This window comes from Pseudophryne corroboree, unplaced genomic scaffold (genome assembly GCF_028390025.1).
Source record: "Pseudophryne corroboree isolate aPseCor3 unplaced genomic scaffold, aPseCor3.hap2 scaffold_142, whole genome shotgun sequence".
In the NCBI taxonomy this organism is placed as follows: Eukaryota; Metazoa; Chordata; class Amphibia; order Anura; family Myobatrachidae; genus Pseudophryne; species Pseudophryne corroboree.
In genome coordinates, this window is record NW_026968046.1 from 57458 (window position 1) to 78627 (window position 21170).

The 21170-nt window shown below is 47.0% G+C and overlaps 17 non-coding genes and 2 pseudogenes across 17 annotated transcripts; 16 read left to right on the forward strand and 3 right to left on the reverse strand.

Annotated features, from left to right (window-relative positions):
* The first annotated feature begins 170 nt into the window (after positions 1-170).
* LOC134995986 (U5 spliceosomal RNA) lies at positions 171-286 on the forward strand. The gene has a single exon (XR_010198696.1). It is a non-coding gene; the product is annotated as a U5 spliceosomal RNA (small nuclear RNA).
* Positions 287-560: 274 nt separating this feature from the next.
* On the forward strand, positions 561-676 carry LOC134995989 (U5 spliceosomal RNA). Its single transcript, XR_010198699.1, has one exon. It is a non-coding gene; the product is annotated as a U5 spliceosomal RNA (small nuclear RNA).
* A 275-nt stretch (positions 677-951) lies between these two features.
* LOC134996016 (U5 spliceosomal RNA) lies at positions 952-1067 on the forward strand. Its single transcript, XR_010198724.1, has one exon. It is a non-coding gene; the product is annotated as a U5 spliceosomal RNA (small nuclear RNA).
* Positions 1068-1341: 274 nt separating this feature from the next.
* On the forward strand, positions 1342-1457 carry LOC134995964 (U5 spliceosomal RNA). Its single transcript, XR_010198674.1, has one exon. It is a non-coding gene; the product is annotated as a U5 spliceosomal RNA (small nuclear RNA).
* A 275-nt stretch (positions 1458-1732) lies between these two features.
* Positions 1733-1848, forward strand: LOC134996052 (U5 spliceosomal RNA). Its single transcript, XR_010198760.1, has one exon. It is a non-coding gene; the product is annotated as a U5 spliceosomal RNA (small nuclear RNA).
* Positions 1849-8587: 6739 nt separating this feature from the next.
* LOC134995916 (U1 spliceosomal RNA) lies at positions 8588-8751 on the forward strand. The gene has a single exon (XR_010198630.1). It is a non-coding gene; the product is annotated as a U1 spliceosomal RNA (small nuclear RNA).
* A 152-nt stretch (positions 8752-8903) lies between these two features.
* Positions 8904-9045, forward strand: LOC134996433 (U1 spliceosomal RNA; annotated as a pseudogene).
* A 692-nt stretch (positions 9046-9737) lies between these two features.
* On the forward strand, positions 9738-9901 carry LOC134996177 (U1 spliceosomal RNA). The gene has a single exon (XR_010198883.1). It is a non-coding gene; the product is annotated as a U1 spliceosomal RNA (small nuclear RNA).
* Positions 9902-13205: 3304 nt separating this feature from the next.
* Positions 13206-13368, reverse strand: LOC134996579 (U1 spliceosomal RNA). The gene has a single exon (XR_010199250.1). It is a non-coding gene; the product is annotated as a U1 spliceosomal RNA (small nuclear RNA).
* A 152-nt stretch (positions 13369-13520) lies between these two features.
* LOC134996342 (U1 spliceosomal RNA) lies at positions 13521-13684 on the reverse strand. Its single transcript, XR_010199043.1, has one exon. It is a non-coding gene; the product is annotated as a U1 spliceosomal RNA (small nuclear RNA).
* Positions 13685-14358: 674 nt separating this feature from the next.
* Positions 14359-14514, reverse strand: LOC134995930 (U1 spliceosomal RNA). Its single transcript, XR_010198639.1, has one exon. It is a non-coding gene; the product is annotated as a U1 spliceosomal RNA (small nuclear RNA).
* Positions 14515-16875: 2361 nt separating this feature from the next.
* Positions 16876-17039, forward strand: LOC134996245 (U1 spliceosomal RNA). Its single transcript, XR_010198950.1, has one exon. It is a non-coding gene; the product is annotated as a U1 spliceosomal RNA (small nuclear RNA).
* Positions 17040-17191: 152 nt separating this feature from the next.
* LOC134996592 (U1 spliceosomal RNA) lies at positions 17192-17326 on the forward strand (annotated as a pseudogene).
* A 702-nt stretch (positions 17327-18028) lies between these two features.
* On the forward strand, positions 18029-18192 carry LOC134996151 (U1 spliceosomal RNA). The gene has a single exon (XR_010198857.1). It is a non-coding gene; the product is annotated as a U1 spliceosomal RNA (small nuclear RNA).
* A 152-nt stretch (positions 18193-18344) lies between these two features.
* On the forward strand, positions 18345-18507 carry LOC134995894 (U1 spliceosomal RNA). Its single transcript, XR_010198617.1, has one exon. It is a non-coding gene; the product is annotated as a U1 spliceosomal RNA (small nuclear RNA).
* A 670-nt stretch (positions 18508-19177) lies between these two features.
* On the forward strand, positions 19178-19341 carry LOC134996161 (U1 spliceosomal RNA). Its single transcript, XR_010198868.1, has one exon. It is a non-coding gene; the product is annotated as a U1 spliceosomal RNA (small nuclear RNA).
* A 152-nt stretch (positions 19342-19493) lies between these two features.
* LOC134996536 (U1 spliceosomal RNA) lies at positions 19494-19657 on the forward strand. The gene has a single exon (XR_010199211.1). It is a non-coding gene; the product is annotated as a U1 spliceosomal RNA (small nuclear RNA).
* A 668-nt stretch (positions 19658-20325) lies between these two features.
* Positions 20326-20489, forward strand: LOC134996280 (U1 spliceosomal RNA). Its single transcript, XR_010198983.1, has one exon. It is a non-coding gene; the product is annotated as a U1 spliceosomal RNA (small nuclear RNA).
* Positions 20490-20641: 152 nt separating this feature from the next.
* Positions 20642-20804, forward strand: LOC134995899 (U1 spliceosomal RNA). Its single transcript, XR_010198621.1, has one exon. It is a non-coding gene; the product is annotated as a U1 spliceosomal RNA (small nuclear RNA).
* The last annotated feature ends 366 nt before the right edge of the window (positions 20805-21170 follow it).

Genomic DNA, 21170 nt, shown 5'->3' on the forward strand with positions numbered 1-21170 from the left:
ATTCTAATTGCTTGAAAGATCTGGGAGCACATGGAAAAGAGTACAAACCATGCTTATAGCAAGGGGAAGCCTGGTGAGAAATCTGCTTTCTTTCTTTCAAATTGGGTGCTCACTTTGCGCTGAATGAGGACTGCTGGCATGGCACTCAGGCGACAGGTGGAATCTTAGTCATACTCTGGTTTCTCTTCAAAACGAACAGATCTTTCGCCTTTTACTAAAGATTTCCGTGGAGAGGAGCAAAACTGAGTTTTATCTCAATTTTTGCATGCTCCGTCTTATTGGGGTTTCTTTTATCGGTTTAAAGATAGAACGAGTGTGCTTTAATGTAAGCTCATTTGCATAGAAATGACAGTAAATGTTTGTTTCTTTTCAAACAGAACTTTCTTGACTATACTAAATGCTTGAAAGATCTGGGAGCACATGGAAAAGAGTACAAACCATGTTTATAGCAAGGGGAAGCCTGGTGAGAAATCTGCTTTCTTTCTTTCAAATTGGGTGCTCACTTTGAGCTGAATGAGGACTGCTGGCATGGCACTCAGGCGACAGGTGGAATCTTGGTCATGTTCTGGTTTCTCTTCAGAACGAACAAATCTTTCGCCTTTTACTAAAGATTTCCGTGGAGAGGAGCAAAACTGAGTTTTATCTCAATTTTTGCATGCCCCATCTTATTGGGATTTTATTTTATCGGTTTAAAGATAGAACGAGTGTGCTTTAATGTAAGCTCATTTGCATAGAAATGACAGTAAATGTTTGTTTCTTTTGAAACAGAACTTTCTTGACCACACTAATTGCTTGAAAGATCTGGGAGCACATGGAAAAGAGTACAAACCATGTTTATAGCAAGGGGAAGCCTGGTGAGAAATCTGCTTTCTTTCTTTCAAATTGGGTGCTCACTTTGAGCTGAATGAGGATTGCTGGCATGGCACTCAGGCGACAGGTGGAATCTTGGTCATGCTCTGGTTTCTCTTCAAAACGAACAGATCTTTCGCCTTTTACTAAAGATTTCCGTGGAGAGGAGCAAAACTGAGTTTTATCTCAATTTTTGCATGCTCCGTCTTATTGGGGTTTCATTTATCGGTTTAAAGATAGAACGAGTGTGCTTTAATGTAAGCTCATTTGCATAGAAATGACAGTAAATGTTTGTTTCTTTTCAAACAGAACTTTCTTGACTATACTAATTGCTTGAAAGATCTGGGAGCACATGGAAAAGAGTACAAACCATGTTTATAGCAAGGGGAAGCCTGGTGAGAAATCTGCTTTCTTTCTTTCAAATTGGGTGCTCACTTTGAGCTGAATGAGGACTGCTGGCATGGCACTCAGGCGACAGGTGGAATCTTGGTCATGTTCTGGTTTCTCTTCAGAACGAACAAATCTTTCGCCTTTTACTAAAGATTTCCGTGGAGAGGAGCAAAACTGAGTTTTATCTCAATTTTTGCATGCCCCATCTTATTGGGGTTTTATTTTATCGGTTTAAAGATAGAACGAGTGTGCTTTAATGTAAGCTCATTTGCATAGAAATGACAGTAAATGTTTGTTTCTTTTCAAACAGAACTTTCTTGACCACACTAATTGCTTGAAAGATCTGGGAGCACATGGAAAAGAGTACAAACCATGTTTATAGCAAGGGGAAGCCTGGTGAGAAATCTGCTTTCTTTCTTTCAAATTGGGTGCTCACTTTCAGCTGAATGAGAACTGCTGGCATGGCACTCAGGCGACAGGTGGAATCTTGGTCATGCTCTGGTTTCTCTTCAGAACTAACAAATATTTCGCCTTTTATTAAAGATTTCCGTGGAGAGGAGCAAAACTGAGTTTTATCTCAATTTTTGCATGCCCCATATTATTGGGGTTTCTTTTATCAGTTTAAAGACAGAACGAGTGTGCTTTCTTGTTAGCTTTAATGTAAGTTTATTTGCATAACAATGACAGTAAATGTTGTTTCTTTTCAAACAGAACTTTCTTGACCATGCTACTTGCTTAAAGGTCTGGGAGCACATGGAAAACAGTACAAACCATGCAGTATCACAAGAGCCTTTATTTGATCTTTCATGAAGATAGAGCAGAATTGAGGACACGTCAACAATTTCTGCCGAAGGTGGTTCATCTTTCCACATGGTGCTTTTGGCCACTGACACCTTCGTTGAGTCAAAGTCTCTGGCTGTGGTCAGAACTTTGAAAATGTATGTCACCAGAACGGTTCAGATTAGGAAAACAGAGGCTCTGTTTGTCCTGTATGCTCCCAACAGGATTTGGTGTCCTGCTTCCATGCAGACCATTATGCGCTGGATCTGTGGTAAGATTCAGCATGCTCGTTCCACGGCAGGATTGCCGTTACTGAAGTAGGTGAAGACCCATTCTACTAGAAAGGTGGGTTCATCCTTGGCAGCTGGTCGGGGAGTCTCGGCATTGCAACTTTGCCGAGCAGCTATTTAGTAAACACTTTTGCTAAGTTTTACAAGTTTGATACCTTGGCTGATGATAACCTTAAGTTGGGTCATTCGGTGCTGCAGAGTCGTACGCACTCTCCCACCCGTTCAAGAGCTTTGGTATAACCCCATGGTTCTTAATGTGACCCCAGCATCCTCTAGGTCGTATGAGAAAATAGGATTTTAATACCTACCGGTAAATCCTTTTCTCTTAGTCTGTAGAGGATGCTGGGCACCCGTCCCAGTCCATACTGTGTCTGCAGTTATTACTTGTGGTTATACACATGTTGTGTTATGGTTCTGGTCAGCTTTTTGCTGCAATTGTTCATGCCGTTGGCTTGTGTTCTGTTGAATGCCACGTTCTGCGGCATGTTTAAGGTGTGAGCTGGTAAGATGCTCACCTTAGTTTAACAATAAATCCTTTCCTCGAAATGTCCGTCTCCCTGGGCACAGTTCCTATAACTGGAGTCTGGAGGAGGGGCATAGAGGGAGGAGCCAGTTCACACCCTTTGAAAGTCTTAAAGTGCCCATGTCTCTTGCGGATCCCGTCTATACCCCATGGTTCTTAATGTGACCCCAGCATCCTCTACGGACTAAGAGAAAAGAATGCCCTTGCGCACTATCCTGACTTCTCCTCCCGTCTGCTTACTTTGTGCCTTCCAACGCACAATGCGAACTACAGGTGGTGCTGCAGGGCCCACACCCTTTTACTTGCCTTACAGAACAGCTCTGGAGCTGTTACAGTGCCCAGCTGCTGCAAGAAATCAGCTTGAATGCTTCAGGGGATGGGGCATGGCCAACATGAGCCCCACACCAAAGGAGGGTGGGGGTGTTTAATGTGAACTAGGGGTCATCCAAGCACTGCAAAAGGCCGCCATGCCCTGCATGCCCCTTTTCTCTTTTCATATGCAGATGAGGGTTCCAGTCAACTTTGGCCCACTGCTTGGATAACATCACCGTATGCAAATCCGTCTGCTGCAGACCTTCCCCCAGGAATGCTTGTACTAGTTGTTGCATATGGTGCTTCAGTATTAGGCAGCCTTCCGCCCTCCCATGTTCATCTGAAAAGATGTGGTCTCCCTGCAGTTGTTGTCCCCAGACGAGAGTTCCCTTGTGCTTCCTCAGTTGAATCTCCTTAACTTGACGGGGGAGGTGCTGCCCGAGCAGCCCTCCCCAGCCCTATCCCAACTCATATTTATTTTGCATATGAGATCTCTTGATCATGAAGATTGTTCTCACAGGGTGAGGTTCATCCATTATATTTTAAAATAGGAAGGTACGAATTACATATTTGAATTGCATCTATGTGCTGGATTCAAATGTCCCCCCCCCCCCCCCCTTCCTTTCTCAATTGTGCCCGTCAGCAGCTATTCTAAGGTTGCTGCCAATGGGTGTGACACATTAATTTCTTCTGTGGGGTACACTGGACTCCACAAGGATTCACATTGGGGTGTAGAGTAGAATCTTGATCTGAGGCACCAACCGGCTCAAAGCTTTTGACTGTTCCCAAGAAGCTCAGTGCATTCTCCTCTATAACCCCGCTTCCATGAACAGGGAGCTCAGTTTGTAGTTGGTGCCTTCAGTAGCAGGCCAATTAACAGGGGCCTGCCTCAGGCAGCCTATTCTTAGCTATTAATTTTGACAAGAAAAGAAGAACTTGTTTTATGAGAATCTACAAGGGCTGCAGCAGGCTAGGTCTAATAGACATCTTTACTGCAGCTTCATCACTCCCAGCGGCGCTGTATACTCCCGTGCCCTGGTTGCTGGGTCACTGCAGCGGAGGCTCCGGTTTCATCCTAAGGTCAGTCACACACACACCACCCTTCTGGATCACGAGGCCGCTGCTGAAGGGGAGCGAGGCCGTAGGGGGTGGGCCGTGTGCGCACTGCGGTGGACACTGATTACTGGGCAGCCGCTCCACTAGCCACCAGGTACAGTTAAGGAGCACAGGTCTGGGGGTTTTTCTCCTATATTAACCCAATTTTGTACTGCCCGCAGCGCATTGTGATAGGTAATAGGGCCTGATTCAGGTTGGATTGCAATCACAATAAGCGATCCAACTGCAAAAATTGCTAAGAGCATACGCATGTGCCTGCATTTTCTGCGGCACCCCGCAGAGAATGTGATCGCCTCTGCCTGTCAATCGGGGCGGGGAAGGGGGGGAGAGGTGGGTCAGCAACACTCCATTTCCAAGTCAGGGATGGAGCGGTGCGGGGGCAAGGCTTCAAAATGGGGTCTGCAACGGAGGAGACACAGGGGGCGTGGTCACAGCGACTGTATGACATCACATTCAGCCGCTGTGATCACAAAAATGGTGGCGGCTTCCTGCGCGCACATACAGTCTGCACCAGCAGGAGCCTACACCATTTTTTATGATCACGCTGAACTGCAGTGCGACTGCAATTACAGCATGGTCAAGAAGGGAGGCGTCATGCTGGGTGGCCATGCCCTGTCACTTTGCAGGAGCCAGCACCGCTCACACACTAGTCCCCGGGTGCAGCCCCCAACCCCCGGGACACCCGGAGCAACAAAATGTAGATTCAGGCCACCAGGCCACGCCCCTACCTATGAAACCATGCCTCCTTTTTACCATTGCACTGCTTATCTCATCGCACTGCATTACAATCTCCCTCGCCACCTCTCTGGGTGTCACCAGTGATAGTGACACCTCTGCCATGCTGGTCCTAAGATCTACGCCTCAAACCCTGAGTGTTTGCCCTTGTGACTTGTTGATCATCATAGCGAAGCAGATGCTTACAGAAAACTGCAGGGGCTTAGATTGAAAATAAAAAAATTGATAGGGTATAAGGTAGAGAGGAGCGGGTTCGGTTCTCCGAGAACCGAATTCCCCACGAACTCCACGTGGTTTACACTGGTCCGAGGCAGGCTCGGTTGTTCCCGCCTGACTCGGAAAACCTGAACAAGGGAAAATGTCATCATCCCGCTGTCGGATTCTCGCGAGATTCGGATTCCATATAAAGAGCTGCGCGTTGCTGCCATTTTTACTCGTGCATTGAAGAGAGAGCGGAGAGGACGTGGCTATGTTCTCTCAGTGGAAATCTCAATATCAGTGCTCAGTATCAGTGGTTACTTATTGCTGCTCAGTAATACTAGTAGTGTGTCTCTCCTGCTCAGTGTCAGTTCTCAGTAGTATCCTCATCAGTGCTCAGTATCACTGTTCATTGTCTTGTGCTGCATTGTGTTGCTCAGCATAATACAGTACATTACTAATAGTCCAGTGCTGCATCTTGCTGCTCAGTGTCAGTTCTAGTATCCTCATCAGTGCTCACTATCACTGCTCATTGCATTGTGGTGTTCTGTATACTACAATAACATAGTAATATAGTAACATAGTTTTTGAGGTTGAATAGAGGCAAATTGCCCATCGTGTTCAACCTGTTTTAAGTTGTGATGATTCTACATACTTGCTGAATAATGTTTTATGACTAGTTAGCTACTATAACTCATGTTACCCCCGGATTAACCATGTTGATATTTTAAGTATTATAACCTTGGATAGCTTTTTCATTCAGAAATGTATCCATTCCTTTTTTAAATCCAATTACAGAGTCCGCCATTACCACCTTCCCTGGCAGGGAATTCCACATCCTGATTGCCCTAACAGTGAAGAAACCTTTCCTCCATTGCGTTCTGAACTTTCCTCCAGTCGCAGCGAGTGACCACGTGTTCTTTTAATAAATAATTCCTCTGATAACTCTTTGTTATGTATCTTTACATATTTGAAGATATTAATAATATCTCCTCTTAGGCACCTCTTTTCTAGTGTATAAATATTCAGCCTAGTAAGTCTTTCCTTATAGTCCAGTACTTTAAGGCCTTTAATCAATTTAGTCTTCAGGATCTCTGACACTTCCATGAGCAGCAGAGTAGTGCAATGGAAGCATGCTGGGCCCATAACCCAGAGGTCGATTGATCGAAACTATCCTCTGCTATGTGCATTTTTTTTTTTATAATTAAAGTAATCAAAAACTGGGATTGATATTTTGGCACTTTTATTTTTACTTAAAGTACAATAACTTTTATCATTTTAATTTGTTTTAATAGTATATTGACAGCATTGTTTTCTTTAAAAAATCCACTTAATTTTCTTTACCCTATTACTGAAATGGTAATTGACAAAAACAAACTACATTGTCACCAGAAGAGCAATGCAAAATGTACAAGTGATATATGAAAATCATCTTCCATCTTGAATTTCAATGATGCATTGGGACAACAATTTGTGAGAAACATCTTCACCCATAAAGAAAGATTTTCTTAATTCCTTACCTGTGTGCTGATTAGATATCACCTTGTTTTCACATTAAACAGACTTCCCCATGAGGAAGCAGCAAGGATGCAGTGACGTTTCCTGGTGTCAACCTGTATTATTTCAGTAGACATTGAAATGAGGATGCATCTTTGATGCCTTTCCAATGAAGCAAGTTTAATTCAGTAATAGGTGAAAAACCATTCCTACAAAGGTGTTAATCAGAGACTTGGCTTTGTGGACACTTTTCAGAGAGCAAATTTGTTAGCATAAACATAAAATCAGAAAATGAAGAGCTGTTTAATCACTCAATTGGACTTTTCTGCCAGCATAATTTTTTTTCTCTGCAACTCACTGCTAAATTGTGCTTCCTAGCTGTTTTTTTATAAAATCACTTAATCAAATCTAACTCTGATTACATCAGAGAAGGCCAGGTACCCTACACCATAAGGGGGGTTTTTGAAATTTTGACTTGTCTACTTAAAGATCACCAAAATCTGATTACAAGGTCAATTACATCCCTGGGTGGGATTGAACCACCAACCTTTTGGTTAATAGCCAAACATGCTAACCGATTGCGCCACAGAGACACCTTGCGAAAGTCAATACTGACAAAGGCTAATAAGCATTCATCTAGAACGTTTCCTAGAAAAACTTTAAAAAGTCAATAATCTGGAGAATTTTTGTAAGAAACACATTGGTACTTTCCCATGATGAGTGAGTGCTTCAGGATTTCTTGCACTTACATGGGCTATTAACCAAAAGGTTGGTGGTTCAATCCCACCCAGGGATGTAATTGACCTTGTCATCAGATTTTGGTGATCTTTAAGTAGACAAGTCAAAATTTCAAACCCCCTCTTATGGTGTAGGGTACCTGGCCTTCTCTGACGTAATCAGAGTTAGATTTAATTAAGTGATTTTATAAAAAACAGCTAGGAAGCACAATTTAGCAGTGGGTTGCAGAGAAAAAAATAACATTTTAAACCTACCGGTAATTTTTTTTTCTCGTAGTCCGTAGAGGATGATGGGGACTCCGTAAGGACCATGGGGGATAGACGGGCTCCGCAGCAGACATGGGCACTTTAAGAAAGACTTTAGATCTGGGTGTGCACTGGCTCCTCCCTCTATGCCCCTCCTCCATACCTCAGTTAGAGAAACTGTGCCCAGAGGAGACGGACAGTACGAGGAAAGGATTTTTGTTAATCCAAGGTCAAGATTCATACCAGCCACACCAATCACACCGTATAACTTGTGATATACTACCCAGTTAACAGTATGAAAACAACATAGCATCAGTCCAAGACCGATGAAAACTAACATATAACCCTTATGTAAGCAATAACTATATACAAGTCTTGCAGAAGTAGACCGCACTTGGGACGGGCACCCAGCATCCTCTACGGACTACGAGAAAAAGATTTACCGGTAGGTTTAAAATCTTATTTTCTCTTACGTCCTAGAGGATGCTGGGGACTCCGTAAGGACCATGGGGATTATACCAAAGCTCCCAAACGGGCAGGAGAGTGCGGATGACTTTGCAGCACCGATTGAGCAAACAGGAGGTCCTCCTCAGCCAGGGTATCAAACTTATAGAACTTTGCAAAGGTGTTTGAACCAACTTTGACCCACTGCTTGGATGACATCACCATATGCAAATCCATCTGCGGCAGGCCTTCCCCCAGGAATGCTTGCACTAGTTGTTGCATTTGGTTTGTTGTTTGGGGGTGCTTCAGTATTAGGCAGCCTTCTGCCCTCCCATGTTCATCTGAAAATATGTGTTCTCCCTGCAGTTGTTGTCCCCAGATGAGAGTTCCCTTGTGCTGCCTCAGTTGAATCTCCTTTACTTGACAGAGATGTGCCTGAGCAGCGGCCCTCCCCAGCCCTATCCCAAATCATACTTATTTTGCATAGGAGATACCATGGTCATGAAGATTGTTCTCCCAGGGTTAGGTTCATTCATTGCATTCTGGGTATGCTGACCCCTGTGATTTCCCCAAATGTGGGAAACTCAACTGCATTATTTGTGGTAGTGGGGGACTGTGTTTGTGCTTTCCTCTGGTCAGCTCTGGTAAAAGTCAGATTTCTTTGTCTCAGATCTTCCTCTAGCCTTGTTCTTCTTTCGAGAGTTCCCTTGTGCTGCCTCAGTTGGATCTCCTTCACTTGACAGGGGGGTGCCCGAGCAGCGACCCTCCCCAGCTCTAGCCCAACTCCTACTTACCTGCCAGGTGAGATACTATGATCATGAAGATGCTTCTCCCAGGGCAAGGCTCACCCATTGCACTCTGGGTGTGCTGCCCCTGCGATTTCCCCAAATGTGGGAAACTTGACTGCATAATTTGTGTTTCCCCTGGTCGGCTCTCATATAATTCAGATCTCTTTGTCTCAGGTCTCTCTCCAGCCTAGTTTGCTGTCTGTTTCCACTTCTTTTTTCTTGAGCCCCTCCCTTCTATACCCTTGTGCACTATCCTGACTTCTCCCATCTGCTTACTTTGTGCCTTCCAACGCACAATGCAAACTACAGGTAGTGCTGCAGGGCCCACACCCTTTTACTTGCTTTACAGAGCAGCTCTGGAGCTGTTACAGTGCCCAGCTGCTGCAAGAAATCAGCTTGAATGCTTCAGGGGCTGGGGCATAGCCAACATGAGCCCCACACCGAAGGAGGGTGGAGGTGTTTAATGCGAACTAGGGGTCATCCAAGCGCCGCAAAAGGCCGCCATGCCCTGCACACCCCTTTTTTCTTTTCATATGCAGACGAGGGTTGAAGCCAACTTTGACCCACTGCTTGGATGACATCACCATATGCAAATCCATCTGCTGCAGGCCTTCCCCCAGGAATGCTTGCACTAGTAGTTGCATTTGGTTCGTTGTTTGGGGGTGCTTCAGTTTTAGGCAGCCTTCTGCCCTCCCATGTTCATCTGAAAATATGTGTTCTCCCTGCAGTTGTTGTCCCCAGATGAGAGTTCCCTTGTGCTGCCTCAGTTGAATCTCCTTTACTTGACAGAGATGTGCCTGAGCAGCGGCCCTCCCCAGCCCTATCCCAAATCATACTTATTTTGCATAGGAGATACCTTGGTCATGAAGATTGTTCTCCCAGGGTGAGGTTCATTCATTGCATTCTGGGTATGCTGACCCCTGTGATTTCCCCAAATGTGGGAAACTCGACTGCATTATTTGTGGTAGTGGGGGACTGTGTTTGTGCTTTCCTCTGGTCAGCTCTGGTAAAAGTCAGATTTCTTTGTCTCAGATCTTCCTCTAGCCTTGTTCTTCTTTCGAGAGTTCCCTTGTGCTGCCTCAGTTGGATCTCCTTCACTTGACAGGGGGTGCCCAAGCAGCAATCCTCCACAGCTCTAGCCCAACTCCTACTTACCTGCCAGGTGAGATACTATGATCTTCACTGTTAGGGCAATCAGGATGTGGAATTCCCTGCCAGGGAAGGTGGTAATGGCGGACTCTGTAATTGGATTTAAAAAAGGAATGGATACATTTCTGAATGAAAAAGCTATCCAAGGTTATAATACTTAAAATATCAACATGGTTAATCCGGGGGTAACATGAGTTGTAGTAGTTAACTAGTCATAAAACATTATTCAGCAAGTATGTAGAATCATCACAACTTAAAACAGGTTGAACACGATGGGCAATTTGCCTCTTTTCAACCTCAAAAACTATATTACTATATGTTACTATATTACTATGTTACTGTAGTATACAGAACACCACAATGTAATGAGCAGTGAAAGTGAGCACTGATGAGGATACTAGAACTGACACTGAGCAGCAAGATGCAGCACTGGACTATTAGTAATGTACTGTAGTATGCTGAGCACCACAATGCAGCACAAGACAATGAGCAGTGATACTGAGCACTGATGAGGATACTACTGAGAACTGACACTGAGCAGGAGAGACACACTACTAGTATTACTGAGCAGCAATAAGTAACCACTGATACTGAGCACTGATATTGAGATTTCCACTGAGAGAACATAGCCACGTCCTCTCCGCTCCCTCTTCAATGCACGAGTAAAAATGGCGGCAACGCGCAGCTCTTTATATGAAATCCGAATCTCGCGAGAATCCGACAGCGGGATGATGACATTTTCCCTTGTTCAGGTTTTCCGAGTCAGGCGGGAACAACCGAGCCTGCCTCGGACCAGTGTAAACCACGTGGAGTTCGTGGGGAATTCGGTTCTCGGAGAACCGAACCCGCTCCTCTCTACCTTATACCCATATATTTTTTTATTTTCAATCTAAGCCCCTGCAGTTTTCTGTAAGCATCTGCTTCGCTATGATGATCAACAAGTCACAAGGGCAAACACTCAGGGCTTGAGGCGTAGATCTTAGGACCAGCTGCTACAAGCATGGCAGAGGTGTCACTATCACTGGTGACACCCAGAGAGGTGGCGAAGGAGATTGTAATGCAGTGCGCGCAGATAAGCAGCGCAATGGTAAAAAGGAGGCATGGTTTCATAGGTAGGGGCGTGGCCTGGTGGCCTGAATCTACATTTTGTTGCTCCGGGTGTCCCGGGGGTTGGGGGCTGCACCCGGGGACTAGTGTGTGAGCGGTGCTGGCTCCTGCACAGTGACAGGACATGGCCACCCAGCATGACGCCTCCCTTCTTGACCAATCTGTAATTGCAGTCGCACTGCAGTTCAGCGTGATCATAAAAAATGGTGTAGCCTCCTGCTGGTGCAGACTGTATGTGCGCGCAGGAAGCCGCCACCATTTTTGTGATCACAGCGGCTGAATGTGATGTCATACAGCCGCTGTGACCACGCCCCCTGTGTCTCCTCCGTTGCAGACCCCATTTTGAAGCCTTGCCCCCGCACCGCTCCATCCCTGACTTGGAAATGGAGTGTTGCTGACCCCCCTCTCCCCCCCTGCCCCGATTGACAGGCAGAGGCGATCGCATTCTCTGCGGGGTGCCGCAGAAAATGCAGGCACATGCGTATGCTCTTAGCAATTTTTGCAGTAGGATCGCTTACTGTGATTGCAATCCAACCTGAATCAGGCCCTATTACCTATCACAATGCGCTGCGGGCAGTACAAAATTGGTTTAATATGGGAGAAAAAACCCCAGACCTGTGCTCCTTAACTGTACCTGGTGGCTCGTGGAGCGGCTGCCCAGTAATCAGTGTCCACGCCAGTGCGCACACGGTCCACCCCCTACGGCCACGCTCCCCTTCATCAGCGGCCTCGTGATCCGGAAGGGCGGTGCGTGTGTGACTGACCTTAGGAAGAAACCGGAGCCTCCGCTGCAGTGACCCAGCAACCAGGGCACGGGAGTATACAGCGCCGCTGGGAGTGATGAAGCTGCAGTAAAGATGTCTATTAGACCTAGCCTGCTGCAGCCCTTGTAGATTCTCATAAAAAAAGTTCTTATTTTCTTGTCAAAATTAATAGCTAAGAATAGGCTGCCTGAGGCAGGCCCCTGTTAAGTGGCCTGCTACTGAAGGCACCAACTACAAACTGAGCTCCCTGTTCATGGAAGCGGGGTTATAGAGGAGAATGCGCTGAGCATCTTGGGAACAGTCAAAAGCTTTGAGCCGGTTGGTGCCTCAGATCAAGATCCTACTCTACACCCCAATGTGAATCCTTGTGGAGTCCAGTGTACCCCACAGAAGAAATTAATGTGTCACACCCATTGGCAGCAACCTTAGAATAGCTGCTGACGGGCACAATTGAGAAAGGAAGGGGGGGGGGACATTTGAATCCAGCACATAGATGCAATTCAAATATGTAATTTGAACCTTCCTATTTTAAAATATAATGGATGAACTTCACCCTGTGATAACAATCTTCATGATATAGAGATCTCATATGCAAAATAAGTATGAGTTGGGATAGGGCTGGGGAGGGTGGCTGCTCGGGCAAGCCCCTCCCCCGTCAAGTTAAGGAGATTCAACTGAGGAAGCACAAGGGAACTCTCGTCTGGGGACAACAACTGCAGGGAGACCACATTTTTTCAGATGAACATGGGAGGGCGGAAGGCTGCCTAATACTGAAGCACCATCAAATATCAAACCATATGCAATAACTAGTACAAGCATTCCTGGGGGAAGGTCTGCAGGAGACGAATTTGCATACGGTGATGTCATCCAAGCAGTGGGCCAAAGTTGGCTGGAACCCTCATCTGCATATGAAAAGAGAAAAGGGTTATGCAGGGCATGGCGGCCTTTTGCGGCGCTTGGATGACCCCTAGTTCGCATTAAACACCTCCACCCTCCTTCGGTGTGGGGCTCATGTTGGCTATGCCCCAGCCCCTGAAGCATTCAAGCTGATTTCTTGCAGCAGCTGGGCACTGTAACAGCTCCAGAGCTGCTCTGTAAGGCAAATAAAAGGGTGTGGGCCCTGCAGCACTACCTGTAGTTTGCATTGTGCGTTGGAAGGCACAAAGTAAGCAGACGGGAGAAGTCAGGATAGTGCGCAAGGGCATAGAAGGGAGCGGCTCAAGAAAAGAGAAGTGGAAACAGACAGCAAACTAGGCTGGAGAGAGACCTGAGACAAAGAGATCTGAATTATACGAGAGCCGACCAGGGGAAACACAAATTATGCAGTCAAGTTTCCCATATTTGGGGAAATCGCAGGGGCAGCACACCCAGAGTGCAATGGTTGAGCCTTGCCCTGGGAGAAGCACCTTCAAGATCATAGTATCTCACCTGGCAGGTAAGTAGGAGTTGGGCTAGAGCTGGGGAGGGTCGCTGCTCGGGCACCCCCCTGTCAAGTGAAGGAGATCCAACTGAGGCAGCACAATGGAACTCTCGAAAGAAGAACAAGGCTAGAGGAAGATCTGAGACAAAGAAATCTGACTTTTACCAGAGCTGACCAGCGGAAAACACAAACACAGTCCCCAACTACCACAAATAATGCAGGCGAGTTTCCCACATTTGGGTAAATCACAGGGGTCAGCATACCCAGAATGCAATGAATGAACCTCACCCTGGGTGAACAATTTTCATGACCATGGTGTCTCCTATGCAAAATAAGTATGATTTGGGATAGGGCTGGGGAGGGCCGCTGCTCAGGCACATCTCTGTCAAGTAAAGGAGATTCAACTGAGGCAGCACAAGGGAACTCTCATATGGGGACAACAACTGCAGGGAGAACACATATTTTCAGATGAACATGGGAGGGCAGAAGGCTGCCTAATACTGAAGCACCCCCAAACAACAAACCAAATGCAACAACTAGTGCAAGCATTCCTGGGGGAAGGCCTGCAGCAGATGGATTTGCATATGGTGATGTTATCCAAGCAGTGGGTCAAAGTTGGCTTCAACCCTCATCTGCATATGAAAAGAGAAAAGGGGCGTGCAGGGCATGGCGGCCTTTTGCGGTGCTTGGATGACCCCTAGATCGCATTAAACACCCCCACCCTCCTTTGGTGTGGGGCTCATGTTGGCCATGCCCCATCCCATGAAGCATTCAAGCTGATTTCTTGCAGCAGCTGGGCACTGTAACAGCTCCAGAGCTGCTCTGTAAGGCAAGTAAAAGGGTGTGGGCCCTGCAGCACTACCTGTAGTTTGCATTGTGCATTGGAAGGCACAAAGTAAGCAGACGGGAGGAGAAGTCAGGATAGTCCACAAGGGTATAGAAGGGAGGGGCTCAAGAAAAAAGAAGTGGAAACAGAGAGCAAACTAGGCTGGAGAGAGACCTGAGACAAAGAGATCTGAATTATACGAGAGCCGACCAGAGGAAACACAAATTATGCAGTCAAGTGTCCCACATTTGGGGAAATCGTAGGAGCAGCACACCCAGTGTGCAATGGGTGAGCCTTGCCCTGGGAGAAGCACCTTCCTGATTATAGTATCTCACCTGGGTGTGCTGCCCCTGCGATTTCCCCAAATGTGGGAAACTTGACTGCATAATTTGTGTTTCCCCTGGTCGGCTCTCATATAATTCAGATCTCTTTGTCTCAGGTCTCTCTCCAGCCTAGTTTGCTGTCTGTTTCCACTTCTTTTTTCTTGAGCCCCTCCCTTCTATACCCTTGTGGACTATCCTGACTTCTCCTCCTGTCTGCTTACTTTGTGCCTTCCAATGCACAATGCAAACTACAGGTAGTGCTGCAGGGCCCACACCCTTTTACTTGCCTTACAGAGCAGCTCTGGAGCTGTTACAGTGCCAAGCTGCTGCAAGAAATCAGCTTGAATGCTTCAGGGGCTGGGGCATGGCCAACATGAGCCCCACACCGAAGGAGGGTGGGGGTGTTTAATGCGAACTAAGGGTCATCCAAGCGCCGCAAAAGGCCGCCATGCCCTGCATACCCCTTTTCTCTTTTCATATGCAGATGAGGGTTCCAGCCAACTTTGGCCCACTGCTTGGATGACATCACTATATGCATATCCGTCTTCTGCAGACCTTCCCCCAGGAATGCTTGTACTAGTTGTTGCATTTGGTTTGTTGTTTGGGGGTGCTTCAGTATTAGGCAGCCTTCTGCCCTCCCATGTTCATCTGAAAATATGTGTTCTCACTGCAGTTGTTGTCCCCAGATGAGAGTTCCCTTGTGCTGCCTCAGTTGAATCTCCTTTACTCTAAAACTTGTAAAACTTAGCAAAAGTGTTTACTAAATAGCTGCTCGGCAAAGTTGCAATGCCGAGACTCCCCGACCAGCTGCCCAGGATGAACCCACCTTTCTAGTAGAATGGGTCTTCACCTAATTCAGTAACGGCAATCCTGCCGTGGAATGAGCATGCTGAATCTTACCACAGATCCAGCGCATAATTGTCTACATGGAAGCAGGACACCCAATCCTGTTGGGAGCATACAGGACAAACAGAGCCTCTGTTTTCCTAATCTGAACCGTTCTGGTGACATAAATTTTCAAAGTTCTGACCACAGCCAGAGACTTTGACTCAACGAAGGTGTCAGTGGCCAAAGGCACCATGTGGAAAGATGAACCACCTTCGGCAGAAATAGTTGACATGTCCTCAATTCTGCTCTATCTTCATGAAATATCAAATAAAGGCTCTTGTGATACTGCATGGTTTGTACTGTTTTCCATGTGCTCCCAGATCTTTCAAGCAAGAAGCATGGTCAAGAAAGTTCTGTTTGAAAAGAAACAACATTTACTGTCATTGTTATAGAATTTGGGAGAAAAAACAAGAAGAAATCTGCACTGTTGACGCACTGGACAGAATGAATGAATCATAAAATATAACCTTTATTAAGTATGTATTAAAATTGGATAAATATTAATATTATTATCCCAAACTGCAGTGAAACATAAAGGTTAAAATCACAGAACTAACATACATGTGCATAAGAAGAATAAAGAGATGTGAAAAAAAGGTTTAAAAAGCGTGTCCGTGTGTGATTATTTTTGAAGGCACAACCCTGGCGGGGTTGTTTATATAGATATATATGTTGCTAATAATCACTTTCTAGCGTAATGTTATTAAATAGCTGTTAGTATCTATGTCGTCAGGTACCACTGGGTCGTATCCTATATACTCCTGTGGGAAACTTGACTGCATAATTTGTGTTTCCCCTGGTCGGCTCTCGTATAATTCAGATCTCTTTGTCTCAGGTCTCGCTCCAGCCTAGTTTGCTGTCTGTTTCCACTTCTCTTTTCTTGAGCCGCTGCCTTCTATGCCCTTGTGCACTCTCCAGACTTCTCCTGTCTGCTTACTTTGTGCCTTCCAACGCACAATGCAAACTACAGGTAGTGCTGCAGGGCCCACACCCTTTTACTTGCCTTACAGAGCAGCTCTGGAGCTGTTACAGTGCCCAGCTGCAGCAAGAAATCAGCTTGAATGCTTCAGGGGCTGGGGCATAGCCAACATGAGCCCCACACCGACGGAGGGTGGAGGTGTTTAATGCAAACTAGGGGTCAGCCAAGCGCAGCAAAAGGCCGCCATGCCCTGCATGCCCCTTTTCTCTTTTCATATGCAGACGAGGGTTGAAGCCAACTTTGACCCACTGCTTGGATGACATCACCATATGCAAATCCATCTGCGGCAGGCCTTCCCCCAGAAATGCTTGCACTAGTTGTTGCATTTGGTTTGTTGTTTGGGGGTGCTTCAGTATTAGGCAGCCTTCTGCCCTCCCATGTTCATCTGAAAATATGTGTTCTCCCTGCAGTTGTTGTCCCCAGATGAGAGTTCCCTTGTGCTGCCTCAGTTGAATCTCCTTTACTTGACAGAGATGTGCCTGAGCAGCGGCCCTCCCCAGCCCTATCCCAAATCATACTTATTTTGCATAGGAGATACCATGGTCATGAAGATTGTTCTCCCAGGGTTAGGTTCATTCATTGCGTTCTGGGTATGCTGACCTCTGTGATTTCCCCAAATGTGGGAAACTCAACTGCATTATTTGTGGTAGTGGGGGACTGTGTTTGTGCTTTCCTCTGGTCAGCTCTGGTAAAAGTCAGATTTCTTTGTCTCAGATCTTCCTCTAGCCTTGTTCTTCTTTCAAGAGTTCCCTTGTGCTGCCTCAGTTGGATCTCCTTCACTTGACAGGGGGGTGCCCGAGCAGCGACCCTCCCCAGCTCTAGCCCAACTCCTACTTACCTGCCAGGTGAGATACTATGATCATGAAGTTGCTTCTCCCAGGGCAAGGCTCACCCATTGCACTCTGGGTGTGCTGCCCCTGCGATTTCCCCAAATATGGGAAACTTGATTGCATAATTTGTGTTTCCCCTAGTCGGCTCTCATATAATTCAGATCTCTTTGTCTCAGGTCTCTCTCCAGCCTAGTTTGCTGTCTGTTTCCACTTCTTTTTTCTTGAGCCCCTCCCTTCTATACCCTTGTGCACTATCCTGACTTCTCCTCCTGTCTGCTTACTTTGTGCCTTCCGATGCACAATGCAAACTACAGGTAGTGCTGCAGGGCCCACACCCATTTACTTGCCTTACAGAGCAGCTCTGGAGCTGTTACAGTGCCAAGCTGCTGCAAGAAATCAGCTTGAATGCTTCAGGGGCTGGGGCATGGCCAACATGAGCCCCACACCGAAGTAGGGTGGGGGTGTTTAATGCGAACTAAGGGTCATCCAAGCGCCGCAAAAGGCCGCCATGCCCTGCATACCCCTTTTCTCTTTTCATATGCAGATGAGGGTTCCAGCCAACTTTGGCCCACTGCTTGGATGACATCACTGTATGCAAATCCGTCTTCTGCAGACCTTCCCCCAGGAATGCTTGTACTAGTTGTTGCATTTGGTTTGTTGTTTGGGGGTGCTTCAGTATTAGGCAGCCTTCTGCCCTCCCATGTTCATCTGAAAATATGTGTTCTCCCGGCAGTTGTTGTCCCCAGATGAGAGTTCCCTTGTGCTGCCTCAGTTGAATCTCCTTTACTTGACAGAGATGTGCCTGAGCAGCGGCCCTCCCCAGCCCTATCCCAAATCATACTTATTTTGCATAGGAGATACCATGGTCATAAAGATTGTTCTCCCAGGGTGAGGTTCATTCATTGCATTCTGGGTATGCTGACCCCTGTGATTTCCCCAAATGTGGGAAACTCAACTGCATTATTTGTGGTAGTGGGGGACTGTGTTTGTGTTTTCCTCTGGTCAGCTCTGGTAAAAGTCAGATTTCTTTGTCTCAGATCTTCCTCTAGCCTTGTTCTTCTTTCGAGAGTTCCATTGTGCTGCCTCAGTTTGATCTCCTTCACTTGACAGGGGGGTACCCGAGCAGCGACCCTCCCCAGCTCTAGCCCAACTCCTACATAACTGCCAGGTGAGATACTATGATCATGAAGGTGCTTCTCCCAGGGCAAGGCTCACCCATTGCACTCTGGGTGTGCTGCTCCTGCGATTTCCCCAAATGTGGGAAACTTGACTACATAATTTGTGTTTCCCCTGGTCGGCTCTCGTATAATTCAGATCTCTTTGTCTCAGGTCTCTCTCCAGCCTAGTTTGCTGTCTGTTTCCACTTCTCTTTTCTTGAGCCGCTGCCTTCTATGCCCTTGTGCACTCTCCTGACTTCTCCTGTCTGCTTACTTTGTGCCTTCCAACGCACAATGCAAACTACAGGTAGTGCTGCAGGGCCCACACCCTTTTACTTGCCTTTCAGAGCAGCTCTGGAGCTGTTACAGTGCCCAGCTGCTGCAAGAAATCAGCTTGAATGCTTCAGGGGCTGGGGCATAGCCAACATGAGCCCCACACCGACGGAGGGTGGAGGTGTTTAATGCGAACTAAGGGTCATCCAAGCGCCGCAAAAGGCCGCCATGCCCTGCATACCCCTTTTCTCTTTTCATATGCAGATGAGGGTTCCAGCCAACTTTGGCCCACTGCTTGGATGACATCACCGTATGCAAATACGTCTTCTGCAGACCTTCCCCCAGGAATGCTTGTACTAGTTGTTGCATTTGGTTTGTTGTTTGGGGTGCTTCAGTATTAGGCAGCCTTCTGCTCTCCCATGTTCATCTGAAAATATGTGTTCTCCCTGCAGTTGTTGTCCCCAGATGAGAGTTCTCTTGTGCTGCCTCAGTTGAATCTCCTTTACTTGACAGAGATGTGCCTGAGCAGCGGCCCTCCCCAGCCCTATCCCAAATCATACTTATTTTGCATAGGAGATACCATGGTCATGAAGATTGTTCTTCCAGGGTGAGGTTCATTCATTGCATTCTGGGTATGCTGACCCCTGTGATTTCCCCAAATGTGGGAAACTCGACTGCATTATTTGTGGTAGTGGGGGACTGTGTTTGTGCTTTCCTCTGGTCAGCTCTGGTAAAAGTCAGATTTCTTTGTCTCAGATCTTCCTCTAGCCTTGTTCTTTTTTTGAGAGTTTCCTTGTGCTGCCTCAGTTGGATTTCCTTCACTTGACAGGGGGGTGCCCGAGCAGCGACCCTCCCCAGCTCTAGCCCAACTCCTACTTACCTGCCAGGTGAGATACTATGATCAGGAAGGTGCTTCTCCCAGGGCAAGGCTCACCCATTGCACTCTGGGTGTGCTGCTCCTACGATTTCCCCAAATGTGGGACACTTGACTACATAATTTGTGTTTCCTCTGGTCGGCTACTCGTATAATTCAGATCTCTTTGTCTCAGGTCTCTCTCCAGCCTAGTTTGCTGTCTGTTTCCACTTCTCTTTTCTTGAGCCCCTGCCCTTGCCCTTGTGCACTCTCCTGACTTCTCCTGTCTGCTTACTTTGTGCCTTCCAACGCACAATGCAAACTACAGGTAGTGCTGCAGGGCCAACACCCTTTTACTTGCCTTACAGAGCAGCTCTGGAGCTGTTACAGTGCCCAGCTGCTGCAAGAAATCAGCTTGAATGCTTCAGGGGCTGGGGCATAGCCAACATGAGCCCCACACCGACGGAGGGTGGAGGTGTTTAATGCGAACTAAGGGTCATCCAAGCGCCGCAAAAGGCCGCCATGCCCTGCATACCCCTTTTCTCTTTTCATATGCAGATGAGGGTTCCAGCCAACTTTGGCCCACTGCTTGGATGACATCACCGTATGCAAATCCGTCTTCTGCAGACCTTTTCCCAGGAATGCTTGTACTAGTTGTTGCATTTGGTTTGTTGTTTGGGGGTGCTTCAGTATTAGGCAGCCTTCTGCTCTCCCATGTTCATCTGAAAATATGTGTTCTCCCTGCAGTTGTTGTCCCCAGATGAGAGTTCCCTTGTGCTGCCTCAGTTGAATCTCCTTTACTTGACAGAGATGTGCCTGAGCAGCGGCCCTCCCCAGCCCTATCCCAAATCATACTTATTTTGCATAGGAGATACCATTGTCATGAAGATTGTTCTCCCAGGGTGAGGTTCATTCATTGCATTCTGGGTATGCTGACCCCTGTCATTTCCCCAAATGTGGGAAACTCGACTGCATTATTTGTGGTAGTGGGGGACTGTGTTTGTGCTTTCCTCTGGTCAGCTCTGGTAAAAGTCAGATTTCTTTGTCTCAGATCTTCCTCTAGCCTTGTTCTTTTTTCGAGAGTTTCCTTGTGCTGCCTCAGTTGGATCTCCTTCACTTGACAGGGGGGTGCCCGAACAGCGACCCTCCCCAGCTCTAGCCCAACTCCTACTTACCTGCCAGGTGAGATACTATGATCAGGAAGGTGCTTCTCCCAGGGCAAGGCTCACCCAATGCACTCTGGGTGTGCTGCTCCTACGATTTCCCCAAATGTGGGACACTTGATTACATAATTTGTGTTTCCTCTGGTCGGCTCTCGTATAATTCAGATCTCTTTGTCTCAGGTCTCTCTCCAGCCTAGTTTGCTGTCTGTTTCCACTTCTCTTTTCTTGAGCCGCTCCCTTCTATGCCCTTGTGCACTATCCTGACTTCTCCCGTCTGCTTACTTTGTGCCTTCCAACGCACAATGCAAACTACAGGTAGTGCTGCAGGGCCCACACCCTTTTACTTGCTTTACAGAGCAGCTCTGGAGCTGTTACAGTGCCCAGCTGCTGCAAGAAATCAGCTTGAATGCTTCAGGGGCTGGGGCATAGCCAACATGAGCCCCACACCGAAGGAAGGTGGAGGTGTTTAATGCAAACTAGAGGTCATCCAAGCGCCGCAAAAGGCCGCCATGCCCTGCACACCCCTTTTTTAT